This window comes from Bos indicus, chromosome 7 (assembly GCF_029378745.1).
Source record: "Bos indicus isolate NIAB-ARS_2022 breed Sahiwal x Tharparkar chromosome 7, NIAB-ARS_B.indTharparkar_mat_pri_1.0, whole genome shotgun sequence".
Lineage (NCBI taxonomy): Eukaryota > Metazoa > Chordata > Mammalia > Artiodactyla > Bovidae > Bos > Bos indicus.
Genome location: NC_091766.1, coordinates 35,264,976 through 35,279,144, shown reverse-complemented (window position 1 = coordinate 35,279,144; position 14,169 = coordinate 35,264,976). Strand labels below are relative to the sequence as shown.

General features: G+C 37.9%; 1 pseudogene; it reads left to right on the top strand.

Moving 5' to 3' along the window:
* The first annotated feature begins 322 nt into the window (after nucleotides 1–322).
* LOC109560987 (RBPJ-interacting and tubulin-associated protein 1 pseudogene) overlaps nucleotides 323–14,169 on the top strand; it is a 195,471-nt pseudogene continuing 181,624 nt past the window's right edge.

Here is a 14,169-nt window from a genome sequence, read left to right as displayed (position 1 = left end):
CTTCCTAGAGATGGCATTAGCATTAGTATCTGTAATTTCACAATCTTCAGTATATTCAGAATATTCACAGTGCTTGGCTTAATCTTAAGATGTTTCACAAGCATTATTTGCCCTATCCTTTGCAATTCTTGGTAAAACAAATGACATACTGAGAAGACATAAAGTTCTGTAAGAGGAGGCTTACAATATCAACAGCAAAGGAAGAAAACTGGTTTAAAAAACAAGAACAACCACCTTCCATGCATATGGGATAAATCATTCAGTAGTGAGAGTGACTGACTCCTAAGGACAGCAAGTAAATCTTAGAACATGTACAGGCACCATGCCTGTGCCACAGGTAATGGCAATAATGCCACAATCTCCCAATCTATTTTCTTCTATATTTTATTCTACCTTCCATTCTCATTCTAAACATAGCAACACTGATTCCAACACAAGTACATGTAACTTCCCTATTCAAAATCTTCCCATGTCTTCTTTCTAAGATCTACTCACCTGTCCCCCAGCCCCAGCTGCCCCATCTGGCACTTTTTGCCCCATCTGGCACTCGGCTTTCTCTTAATCAAGCTCCTTCACCATACTGGTGTCCTTACCATTCCAAGAACTCACTGAGCACACTCCCACCTCCATGTGTCTGCAGAGGAGGTTTCCTTTCCTTGGAATGATTTTGTGCCACGTACACACATGGCTTGTCCCCTTACTAACTTCAAGGTTTTTTTCTCTGATATCATCTTTTCAAAGGGGCCTTGACATTCAATCAAAACTGTAATACTCCTTTCTTTCCCCCATCTCAGAGTTGTCCTCTGTCCCTTCTTGCTTTAGTTGTCTCACTGTGCTGACCAGCTCATGGTCAACTCTATACATTTACTCATCCATTTAGTTTCCCTCCCTTCCTCTGAAAGCAATTTGCCTGAGGGTGAAATATTGTCTGTTTTTATAATCCTGGATCCTTAGCACACAGTAAGAAGATACTCTTATAAATATTTGTTAAAGGGACAAATACTTGTTGACTGAGTTAATTAACGAAGAATGAAGGATGGGCTAGCAATAAAGGAACATGATTTGTGAACTGGATTTTATGATTAGAGCTAGAACATGAAGGTCCATTTGATGCCTATGAGCTTAATGTCAACTTAAGAGAAGGCTAGGGCTTTAAGACAGAACCAGCCACATGAAGATGAAGGAATGGCAAAATCATCTGGGGGTTTTTACAAACTTCATAGATTTTCAGAGCAGACAAAACTACTCTCTATTACATATTTTTAAAGTCCAATAAAATATAGTGGCTCAAGAATAACAACATCTGAAAATAAGCTTGGAAAGATTCAGTTGGAAATTTTCTATTATCAGTTGCCACTGATGATATAATCTACATCCAATCTACCAACAAATCCAATGACTTCTTACAATTTCACCACCATCCCACCTGTCCGATTCACTACCATCTCCAGCTGAGATGTACACCGGCCTCCTAAGTAAAGTCTCTGCTAGAATGAGAACACTTAGGATCCAACACTTGGACTTAGGGCTCACCACCCCTAGAAGGACCTGCATGATGCAGAGCCTGCCTACACCTCTGACTTCACTTCTTATCCTTTTCCTCTCCTTCATGGCCATTCAACACACCAAATACACACATGCCTTCAGTTATTTGCACCTGTGGTTTCCTTTCTCTGGAACATCAATCCGTCAGATTTACACACGGGTCACATCCTCACTTTATTCATTACCTCATTCATGTTTTTGTTCAAATATCACCTCCTCAGAGAAATCTTTCCTGACCAACAAATGTAGAGCTATAGGCCTTGTCATTTTCTAGGTCCATTCATATTTTATGTTTATTTATAGCTCTTTTCATTTCCTAATATTAAAGATCTATCTCTTTAGATATTTTATAGCTGTGTTTCCCAATGGCCTTGACAGTACCAAGTTCAGAGTAGGTGCTCAAAAAATATTTATTAAAGGGATGAGTACTGAATGTAATGCATGGAGAGCAGCAAGGTGAAGGTCATTTTCATCACTATTCATAGGAAGAAATGGACTTTAAAAATGGATTTTAGTTTTTCCAAGCCCAATATGGTCATAATTAGGAGACTTTCACATTTTTGAGTTCATGATGACTTCCTGCTCTACAGGAAAACATTCAGAACCACTGTAAAAATTTCTGGAGTTCTGAATACTGCATGATTACTAAAGGTTCAAATGGGAACGTATCTTACTTTTCCCTCAGTCCCCGCTCAGTCTAAGTAAAACTGACTCAACACAAGGAAACGAGACAAGGCAAAAAACTTCAAATTCCACATTAAACAGTCTCTCCTCATCTGTATTTAAAAACCTTGTTTGTGACCTAAATCTTATCAGTGTGTTTTTAGAAAAACATGCATTTATGAAAAGACATAAATTTTCAGGAGGAAATCAGGCATTTAAATTCCCAAATCTGCTTATAGGAAGCAGTCTCTAGTTTTATATAAGTTTCAGAAATGTTCCTCTAATCTCCTACTGTATTATGATTTCTTATATTTAAGGTAATAAAAAGGGAATTAAGTTGCATGTTTTCCATACTAATTTGGGTCTATTTAAAAAAAAGGGGCCAGAGAAATAGAAAACTATACATACCTAATGTGTGTTCCTTCTTAACTTGCTATTTTCCTATATTCTAACTTTTACAATAATAAAATAAATCTGTGTATTCTTTCTCCTAAATCTGAATAAAAAGTTCTCTGCAAGTACTTAAGGAAACTTCTGTGACTATAAAATGTCAAGATCTCATAAAGAATGTTTCCAAAGGAGAGAAAGGAATTTCTGAATATGTTCAAACTAAGGTAGAATTTAAAACACCCAGATTTCACAATCCTTATGCAACCTCTCTAGTCAGTGGGTGCTGCTGCTATTTTATGTGTTAAATAGAATTTCTAATAGATTTTTCCCACTGGAAAAGGAAACCAAAGACATCATTGTATATCAGGTAGCTGGCCCAAGAAACACTTTTATGGACTTTAGCTGATAAATAGCTACATTGTAAATGATCTCCATGTTCAATTTGCATAAAATTATTGATGATTCTTTCATGAATACTTTTAAAAATAAATTGCAATGCATCATTTTTGTTAAATCACAAATTCATGTCTGATTCTTTTGCAACACTATGGATTGTAGCCCACCAGGCTCTTCCATCCATTGGATTCTGCAGACAAGAACACTGGAGTGGGTTACCATTTCCTTCTCCAGGAGGTCTTCTTGACCCAAGAATTGAACCTGCATCTTCTACATTGGCAGGCAAGTTCTTTACCACTGAGCCACCTGGGAAGCCCTGGATATTAAAACATTTTCCATTCCAGCTCTTTTTCTGCTTTTAACCAAATATTCTTAGTGTACTGCCAAAATAACAACTCTTAGTATACTGTCACCATTCAATTTTTACAATTATCACTTCCTGTAAACAAGAATGCAAACAACATAAAATCCATAAGGCAAATATTCACACATCCGTCTTGACCACGGCAGGATATTCTTGGAAAAATGAAACTTTGAAGGACCACACTTTGACTCTCAATTAAATTGATATGTAGGCTCACATTGCCTATCTGTGGAGCCCAGAGGGCTCTAGAACATCATTTGCAAATGTATTTTCCAAATTTTCATAGGCACTTACTCTTGAGGCCCAGCTGTAAGGCATTAAGACTACATTGTTGATTGAACAGACACGGCTTCTGCACTCAAAGATACCAGGCCATCACTGCATGACTTCTCATTACAATAACGTGTAGAGATGCGTGCATATACACACACAAGCGCATGTGCACACACACATACACGTCTATGCAGGTGCTATTTTTTTTTATCATTTTCAAAGAAAAGAATTGGGCAGTTTGAAAGTCACTGCTTACTGCTTATAAAGCACAGGTCATGAATGTTTCATTGATACATCTCAGATGTTATCTTTTATGAATGAAGGGTTTCAATGCAACTTGATTGTGACAATTGTCTGCCTACAGGAACTCAGAAGAAAAAAGAAAACTATTTTAAGTGGGCGTTTCCTGCATGAATAAAAGGATTATGATGATGCATTGTCAATTTCAAAACTGCAGTTTTTAAAAAACCATGACCACAACCACATCATTGAAAATACCATCATCCATCAGTCATGTATTCTTCCTACACCATGGAACTTGGCATGAAATTAATTTTGGCGACATCTATATTTCTGATTAATTTTTTCAATGCAGAAAATGCACAATCATGACATTTAAAGAAATGAACATTGATGCATATTGCCTCAACTTAGAGAAACGAATAAGAGCAAAGTTCGTCATTTACAAAATATACACAAAACAGGGTTTGTATGAAGGGTTTACAAATGCATTTAATTTTTTATTGAGATACATTCACAACCCCTGTTGACATTCATGAAAATTACTCAAGGGTACTGAGAAAGAGTAGGCCTTTGTGTATACTCATACATTGAAGCAGTAGATCTGCATACTCTTCAAGAAAACCATTTGTTTGTTCTAGTGTTAAACTGAGTTAAAATCACTGGCACACATTGCATGAGGTAGAGAGGAAACCATGGTTGACAGGAAAAAGAAGATTCAAGGCATTAAGTAGCTCAAGATACTCTTCCATAAACTGTGTGTTTTCCTTTATCACCCAGAGCAGGAACTAGTTTCTTAATTACCTTTTCTTAAATGAGAATTATCGTGTCACTAAGTGGAGAGAGGGATGACCACAGGATAGTCTCAGTGGCTCTTTCCTGATTGTCTGACAAGAAACTGCAGCAGGAGAGATTGCCCATGGCCTCAACTTCCCACAGGATCTCCAGGAGCTGAAAGCAGTCATCTGCAAGGCCCCGGTCTTGGCTTGCAAGACTATTCTCATGCCTACAAAACCCTCTATTTTGTGCCCAGCCTATCAAGAAAGGGAGTATAACAGGAGCTGGATGCATCCTGCACATAGACCCAAATGCTCCTCTCAGTAAGACTATCAGGTCCTGTGAGCTTCAGGCATCCCTGACTCCTCTACTAATGACTCCAAGCGGAATCATGGGACACTGGCCCAACCCTCCACCAACACAACCTGCCTCGGAATCTTTTTCCAGAGAACGGTAAATTTTTCTTGGTATTTTACAAGTTTATTAGATAACAGTTTGTTTGTAAACAGAAAATAACTTTCAGAGGAAAAACATAAGTATACCTAACTTGAGTATTCTCTATGCTAGGAAATCAGAGGCTCTGTCATCTGTGTATTTTTAATCAAGACCTAGGATGCTAGCAGAAGGCACAGTGAGAAGAGAGACTGGGGTTACTGAGAGAAAGCATAAAATTAAAAACTTGAATCTTTGTCATCACTATGATTTGCCTCAGAGAAGGCAATGGCACCCCACTCCAGTACTCTTGCCTGGAAAATTCCATGGGCGGAGGAGCCTGGAAGGCTGCAGTCCATGGGGGTCACGAAGAGTTGGACACAACTGAGCGACTTCCCTTTCACTTTTCACTTTCATGCATTGGAGAAGGAAATGGCAACCCACTCCAGTGTTCTTGCCTGGAGAATCCCAGGGACGAGGGAGCCTGGTGGGCTGCCGTCTCTGGGGTCCCACAGAGTTGGACATGACTGAAGTGACTTAGCAGCAGCAGCAGGATTTGCCTATTGAGGTTTTTAGCATCTCTCGGTGATACAAGTAGAAACAAAAGGATTGAATGTCAGGCAAGGTGTTGCAGAAGTTTGTAGTGTTATCTACAAATACTTCTGAGATAAACACAACTACTTCAGGCAAATACGTCTGAACACTTGGAAAAAAATGCCTCCCATCCCATATTCAAAACTGAGATGAAATGTCAATCAGGCTTTCAGGTTTTCTACTTACTCAAAAGTGAAACAAGCAGCTGATCTTTAAGCAGAATTCAGCTGAGCAGGATTTGACACTGATGTTTGAGCCACATGTTTGGGGACACCAAAATCACAGCTCTCATCTAAAGAAATTCATTATATTCATTTATTTCAGTGTGTCCATTTGGACAAATGACTGATGATCCTTCAGCTGCTGTTTTACATCACAGCATTTCACAGTAGAGTATGATGGCAGTTTACATCTTTTTTTTTTTTTCTCCTTAGGAAGTTTCTTTTTTTTTAATTTTATTTTTAAACTTTACATAATTGTATTAGATTTGCCAAATATCAAAATGAATCCGCCACAGGTATACATGTGTTCCCCATCCTGAACAGTCCTCCCTCCTCCCTCCCCATACCATCCCTCTGGGTCGTCCCAGTGCACCAGCCCCAAGCATCCAGTATCGTGCATTGAACCTGGACTGGCAACTCGTTTCATACATGATATTATACATGTTTCAATGCCATTCTCCCAAATCTTCCCACCCTCTCCCTCTCCAACAGAGTCCATAAGACTGACCTATACATCAGTGTCTCTTTTGCTGTCTCGTGCACAGGGTTATTGTTACCATCTTTCTAAATTCCATATATATGCGTTAGTATACTGTATTGGTGTTTTTCCTTCTGGCTTACTTCACTCTGTATAATAGGCTCCAGTTTCATCCACATCATTAGAACTGATTCAAATGTATTCTTTTTAATGGCTGAGTAATACTCCATTGTGTATATGTACCATAGCTTTCTTATCCATTCATCTGCTGATGGACATCTAGGTTGCTTCCATGTCCTGGCTATTATAAACAGTGCTGCGATGAACATTGGGGTACACGTGTCTCTTTCCCTTCTGGTTTCCTCAGTGTGTATGCCCAGCAGTGGGATTGCTGGATCATAAGGCAGTTCTATTTCCAGTTTTTTGATGGAGTTTTCTACTAAGAGTACCTACCGTGATTCTGCAATTCACAAGAAGTTTGGAGAAAAGGTGTCGCTACGTTCAAAGGCAGAGTGAAACTTTGATGGAACTATGTGAGAACTTGCCAATACTTCATAATTTGTTATCCTAATAGCTACAAAATTAAGTCTTAGCAGCTAAATGGCCGTATGATGTTTCTTGCCCTTGGATTGTCTCCCTTCTGCACTGCACACTGAAAACAGGGCAACGTCTGTACTGAAGGCATTTTGGACTGATGATGGCTGCTTTGGGGTTCCAATTGCTGTGGTGATGTATACTGATCCCCAACCCTCTCAGCTAGGTATGACTATTCTACTGTCCACTTTAATTAACACATTATTGACCAGAGATGTATTATGGCCATAAGCATTAATTTCTGGAAAAATTCCCCAGTCAGTAATATGTTAAGAGATAGGACAGGAATTACTATTAGGAAGGGTATGTGCTAAGAAAACATTTCCTTTTATTTCCAGCATCTCAGCAGTATTATAATTTGCTGCAGTTTCCAGTTTCCTTAGACCATAAGCAGAGAAACATGGCAGATCTTCACATCTGGGTGCATTTGAACCCTGAAAAGATTACTATGTAGCAAACTACTTAAGAATCTGAAGAAGTTCATAAAGCTAAGGGACTTCTGCACACATCCAAATAGATAATGGCACTGTAGTTTATTTCATCTGCCAACATCATGTATTAAAACTAGAAAGACTGTGGTCTTCAAGAGTCAGACCCAACTAGGTAGGTAAACTCTGCTAAGGGTTAAGTGACCTTGGTTTACCCAAATGTAGTTTTCTCACTTGTAAAATGTAAGCAAGTGTATTGCCTTCATGAAGTGTTTTTTGTTTTTTGGTTTTTTTTTTTAAATATGAGAGATACGGATTCTGGCACTGCTGCTGCTGCTGCTGCTAAGTCACTTCAATCGTGTCCGACTCTATGCAACCCCATAGACAGCAGCCCACCAGGCTCCCCCACTCCAGGCAAGAACACTGGAGTGGGTTGCCATTTCCTTCTCCAATGCATGAAAGTGAAAAGTGAAAGTGAAGTCGCTCAGTCGTGTCCAACTCGTAGCAACCCCATGGACTGCAGCCCACCAGGTTCATCTGTCCATGGGATTTTCCAGGCAAGAGTACTGGAGTGGGGTGCCATTGCCTTCTCCTCTGGCACTAGAGTAAGTGAAATAATTCTATTTGATAAGTAAATGCAGACCCATTGATGCTTAGTGAGAGATTGTTTATGATGGAGCCAGAGCAATGTCCCAGATCCTCTATATGGGGTATATAGTCCTCTCTGTATATACATCAACAGAATTACTGCTACTTTTAGCAATGTGTGTGTATGCGTATTTAATTCAGATGACCAGGGGTTGGGGCCACTTCTACTTAGCCAAGACAGCTCATCCCCGCCCCACTCCTCCTTTCTCTGAATCTTTTAGGCTCCCTTTTCCTCATCAGGAAACCTGAGCTTGGCTAGGAACACTGACGTTTGATCCTGTTGTGAAACATTGGTGTTTTTCTTGCTTGGACATCTCCACAGTGGGAAACCCTCCTTCTCTGTTGTACTTAATAAGTATCACCATATTAACAATATTTCTTACAGCAAAAGGCAGATAGAATCATGTCTAATGATTAAGAGAATTTGTTCATTCTATTTACTGTCAGTTGTCAATGATACAATAATTATAATACAATACAATAATGTCAATGATAAATAATACAATCAAGGTCTTCACTCAGATGAGCTCAAATTCCAGAGAGGGGAAGAAAACATAAGTAAGACATAAACAACTAATTTGGGTAATTTGGGGCAAGACACCTGGCTTCTGTGAGCCTTGGTTTCCTCATTCTTAGAACCTGGGGATTCTTTTTTTATAAGATCCATCATTAGCTGGAAAAATTTAATATTAATATACAATATCAAAATTTTCACTACAGGTACATCAAAGAGCTACATGTAAAAGGAAAATGATAAAACTTTTAAAATAAATCTAGGAGAATATTTTATAACCTTACACTTCAGGAGATCTTCTTAAATAACAGTAGATATTTATAGGTATAAAAATAAAATGTAGATATGTTTCCATGAAGAAAAACTACATAGCCATAGACCCCATAAGCAAAGTCAAAAGATAAAGAGAAAAACACTTTAAACAACCTGTAATATTGCAAATTTTAAAAAAAGAGCTCTAAAATGTATAAACTACACACTATGAAAAGGGACAAATGCTATGAAAAGATATTTTACATATGAGAAAATACTGAAGAATCACAATTTCATTAGTAGTTAGAAAAATATGGAAATTATAAAGATAAGAAAGTGCCAAAATTTTGTCCAAAAATTTGATAAGATCTTTAAAGACTGACAGCATTTAGCACTGATAAGAGCTTAGGAAAATATTTTCTCTCAGACACTGTTGGTAAGTTTAGAAATTATGATAAATTTTTGGAAAAAGTAATCTGGAAACATCTATTAAACTACAAAACTGCCTAACTTTTGCCCCCCAAATCTGACTCTGGGAATGTATCCAACTGAAATGAAAGTATAAGTTCTTTAAGATAGGTAGATGGATGGATGGATAAACAGACAGACAGATTTATAGTAGCATTATAAGTAATGGGGAAAAACTAGAGGCAGCCCGGTTTATACAGAAATATCTTAATCAATTAGGTTATATCCATTTAATGAAATCCTCTATGAGTTCTGAAAAAGGATTAGACAGATTTGTATGCATTAACAAGGAAAAAAGAGTACACTAATATTGAAAAAGTTAATAGTATATATTATTTGATCATGATATTTTAAAACTGTATGTATAAATGAATTTTATACTTTTATATGCAAAGAATACAATAGTGAAAATTTTGAGATTTGTACAAGTCAGACCCTAAGGAATTCCCTTTCAGAAATAGGTTTAAAGAACAAAATAACAATATACCTGCTTACAGCAGGCATTCTTGTATTGTTTGGATATTTGCTATATAAGTGTATAAGACTTTGGAAGTCAATTTTTAAAAAATGCACACATAATGTGGTAAGGACTTGAGCAGATATATATGCAGAGACTAATGGAGCACAAGAGGAGCTATCCACCTTTCTGAAGAAGTCAGGAAATTTCTCATTCCAAAGGCAGCCTGTGAGCTGAATTTTGGGAAAACTACATGAATGTAACTTTCAATGGTTTGTAATTTTGGAGATACATTATACAGACCCAAACCTCTCATTAGTCAGTTCAGTTCAGTCACTCAGTAATGTCCAACTCTTTGTGACCTCATGAAATGCAGCACGCCAGGCTTCCCTGTCCATCACCAACTCCCAGAGCTTGCTCAAACTTATGTCCATTGAGTCAGTGATGCCATCCAACCATCTCATCCTCTGTCATCCCCTTCTTCTCCTGCCTTCAATCTTTCCCAGTATCAGGATCTTTTCCAATTTTGATTTTACCTTCAAAGTATTTCTAAAATCTAAATATCTCTAAATATCTAAATATCTCTACAACATACACTCTTCTGCACTCAAGTAACTTTTAAGCCTATATACAATACAGGCTTATTGTATTGTATAAGACAATACACACAGATCGTCACACACACATTCAAATTTAATCAAAATACAAACAATTTAAATTAAAACAGTATATCACACATCCAATTTAGATTGGAAAAAAAAACATGATCATCAACATCAAAAAGTCTGAACATAACAGTATTTGATGAAGAGATGAGAAAACAAGACACTTTCAAATCCTGTGGGTGGGAGCATAAATCGATAGAAACTATGGAGAGCTGTTTGGCAAAACCTGGGGAATTTAAGATTTGATACCACTTTCAATTTCTAGAAATGTATCCCACAAATATACTTACATAGGTACACAAATGTACATGTTCAAAAATGTTCATGGAAGAAATCTTCATATTAGCAAACGGTTAGAAATAATGTGAATATCTATCACTGTAAGTTGAATGTTAAATCCATAACAGAATACTATATAATCTAAAAAGAGTAAGGCAGGATTATCTACTGATGTACTACATAAAAAACAAAGTAGAGTGTATTAGTCTAATTTTAAAATATACATATGTATGTCTATATTCATCTATTTCTATATACATATCTACATATAAACATGTATACATATACACTTTTATATACACAGACTCTCTCCCTGAATGGATTCATAACAACCTATTCATTACTTAAAGAACTTCAGTAGCTTCTCACTTCTTCAGAGGAAAAAAAAAAAAAGCAAATTCTTTACTACATTTTGCATGTTCTCTCATGTCTTGCTAACTAATAAGTATCAAATTAAGACACTACTCAGCAATCAGGCTTCCCTGGTGGCTCAGTTGGTAAAGAATCCACCTGCAGTGCAGGAGACCAAGGTTTAATTCCAGCATTGGGAAGATACTCTGGAGAAGGAAATGGCAAACCACTACAGTATTCTTACCTGGAGAATCCCATGGACAAAGGAGCCTGGCAGGCTACAGTCCATGGGGTCACAAAGAGTCAGATATGACTGAGTGACTAACACTCACTTTACTCTCAGGACTCTCAGAGTCCTCAAAAGAGAGTCAGCAGCCATGAAATTAAAAGACACTTACTCCTTGGAAGGAGAGTTATGACCAACCTACATAGCATATTCAAAAGCAGAGACATTACTTTGCTAACAAAGGTCCGTCTAGTCAAGGCTATGGTTTTTCGATTGGTCATGTATGGATGTGAGAGTTTGACTGTGAAGAAGGCTGAGCGCCGAAGAATTGATGCTTTTGAACTGTGGTGTTGGAGAAGACTCTTGAGAGTCCCTTGGACTGCAAGGAGATTCAACCAGTCCATTCTGGAGATCAGCCCTGGGTGTTCTTTGGAAGGACTGATGCTAAAGCTGAAATTCCAGTACTTTGGCCACCTCATGCAAAGAGTTGACTCATTGGAAAAGATTCTGATGCTGGGAGGGATTAGGGGCAGGAGGAGAAGGGGACGACAGAGGATGAGATGGCTGGATGGCATCACTGACTCGATGGACGTGAGTCTGAGTGAACTCCTGGAGTTGGTGATGGACAGGGAGGCCTGGTGTGCTGCGATTCATGGGATCGCAAAGAGTTGGACATGAGTGAGCGACTGAACTGAATTGATAGTAAGGAGCTAGACTCAGATGTACTTTGTTTGGATTCTAGCTTTAGCCAGATCCTTTGGGGAGCAAAAGGGCCAGAGGCTGACTGTGGACTGCCCTGGTATGAGGGAATTTGCTTGTTGGGTGGGGTGGCTTTCATTTAATTAAGGTGAATCTTTGGGTAAGAGGAGCTGTGAGCAACCAACGTTTATAGCAACTAAGGGACCAATAAGCTGGCCTGGTAGAGGAAATCTAGATGGGCAGAATATCACCCATGTGGATGCAAAATTAATCAGTCTATCTAGGAAAGAAATAGATACTATTTCTTAGCTAGATACTATCCTATGCAATGTGGTTACACTAACAAATGCTCCTTACTCTTATGAAATGTGCATTCTAGTGGCCAGTGAAGATAATAAGCATATTCATTTTAGACAGCTATACATAGTAATAAGAAAACTAAATAGATATTATGATAGTAATTATTGGCTGTTTAGTGTTAGTCGCTCAGTTGTGTCCAACCTCATGGACTGTAGCCCACCAGGCTCCCCTATGTATGGGATTTTCCAAACAAGAATACTAGAGTGGGTTGCCATTCCCTTTCTCCAGGGGATCTTCCTGTCCCAGGGATCAAACCTGGGTGTCCTGGATTGCAGGCAGATTCTTTAACTCTGAGCTACCAGGGAAGCTCTGAGAGTAAAGGAATGGGAAATTTAGGAAAGGTTCATTTGAGAAGATGAACAAAGGTTCATTTGTTCACTTGAGAAACAAACTGTAGATATCCCTGAACCCTCTGCTTCTGTGAAAGTGGACTAGCTCTCACCTACTGTTAGAAGATGCAGTCCTGTGCCCTCAATCCCACGCTTGTGTGAAGATGAAAATACCTCAAATAAAGCAAGGTTTTTCCAAGACAAGGCATGGCCTGAAGGATTTGTCCCTCTATCTCCCGGGTCATCACATCCATAAACAGAGTCAAGTCACAACATGGCCCATATCTGAAATGCTGGGCGTACCAAAAGAGAGATTGTATGTTGAAAGACCTGTAGGACCTAACCTGTACCTAGCAACAGGAACCAGGAGAGCGTCCCCAGGAGTGGATCTTGAGGATGCTATGTAAAAAGTGAAGTACTATAAAGCTAGATAGAAGAGTTTATCAATTAGGGATACTTTTCCATCACACTGAAATTAACACCTGGCAAAACTAGCGCTGTTAGCATACCATCCTCTCAGTTTCTTACGGGGCCATTTCCCCTTTTATCAACTTATTTCTCCTAAGCAAGTCATTCTGATCAAATGAATAAATGAATCGTGGCCTAAGGCCCCTGTCAATGGTGGGCCACTGGAAACCACATGGAACCACGGAACACGCAGATGAACGCTCCCTCAGCAAATTTCCTTATGCAGAGGGTAACACAAATTAAATAATCCTTGATAATCCTATTTAAAAACAGATGTTTCTACACAGCAAACTCCTCCTCAATCATAGTCTAGCTCAGTTATCTCCTTTTCATGGTCCTTATTCTCAACCACTGAAGAAAAATTGTTCTTTCATTTTGGTTCCTCCAGCACTTTATTCTAACTTATGTTACACCACTTAAAATACATTATATAGTTATAGATGATGTCTAACCATCTTTATATTCCCAGCATTTAACATAGTGGTTGGTACATAGAAAGTGTCCAATACTTTCTTTTTTTTTAATATAAATTTATTTATTTTAATTGGAGGTTAATTACTTTACAATATTGTATTGGTTTTGCCATACATCAAATATTAAATTTAAATAATATGCCCTCATGTTATCAATAATAACAAAGTTAACATGTGTCAAGAATTAATAGGTAGGTTTGGTTCTTGTTTTGTTAAATTTTCCCCTACCCTCAACTCTGGTTTTTGCATTAATACTTTATTAGAGTTACAAGAGTTTTTAATTCATGAAAGTGGATTAACTGATAGAGTTTGATCAACCATGCTGGCAGCCTTGTCTGAAACAGGAAAAAATATATTTTATGTATTTTATCTTTTTTATAATTTATAATAAAATTTTCAAGCATTAACAAAGTAAAGAGAAAATTATAAAGACTATCCTCCTTCAACAATTACCAATTTGTAGCCAGTCCTATTTCACATATTTTTCCACTTACCCCGCTACATAGTTATTTCGAAGAAAATTGCAGATGTCATATTATGTCACCCAAAAATACTTCCATATATACCTCTAAATATTAAGGACTC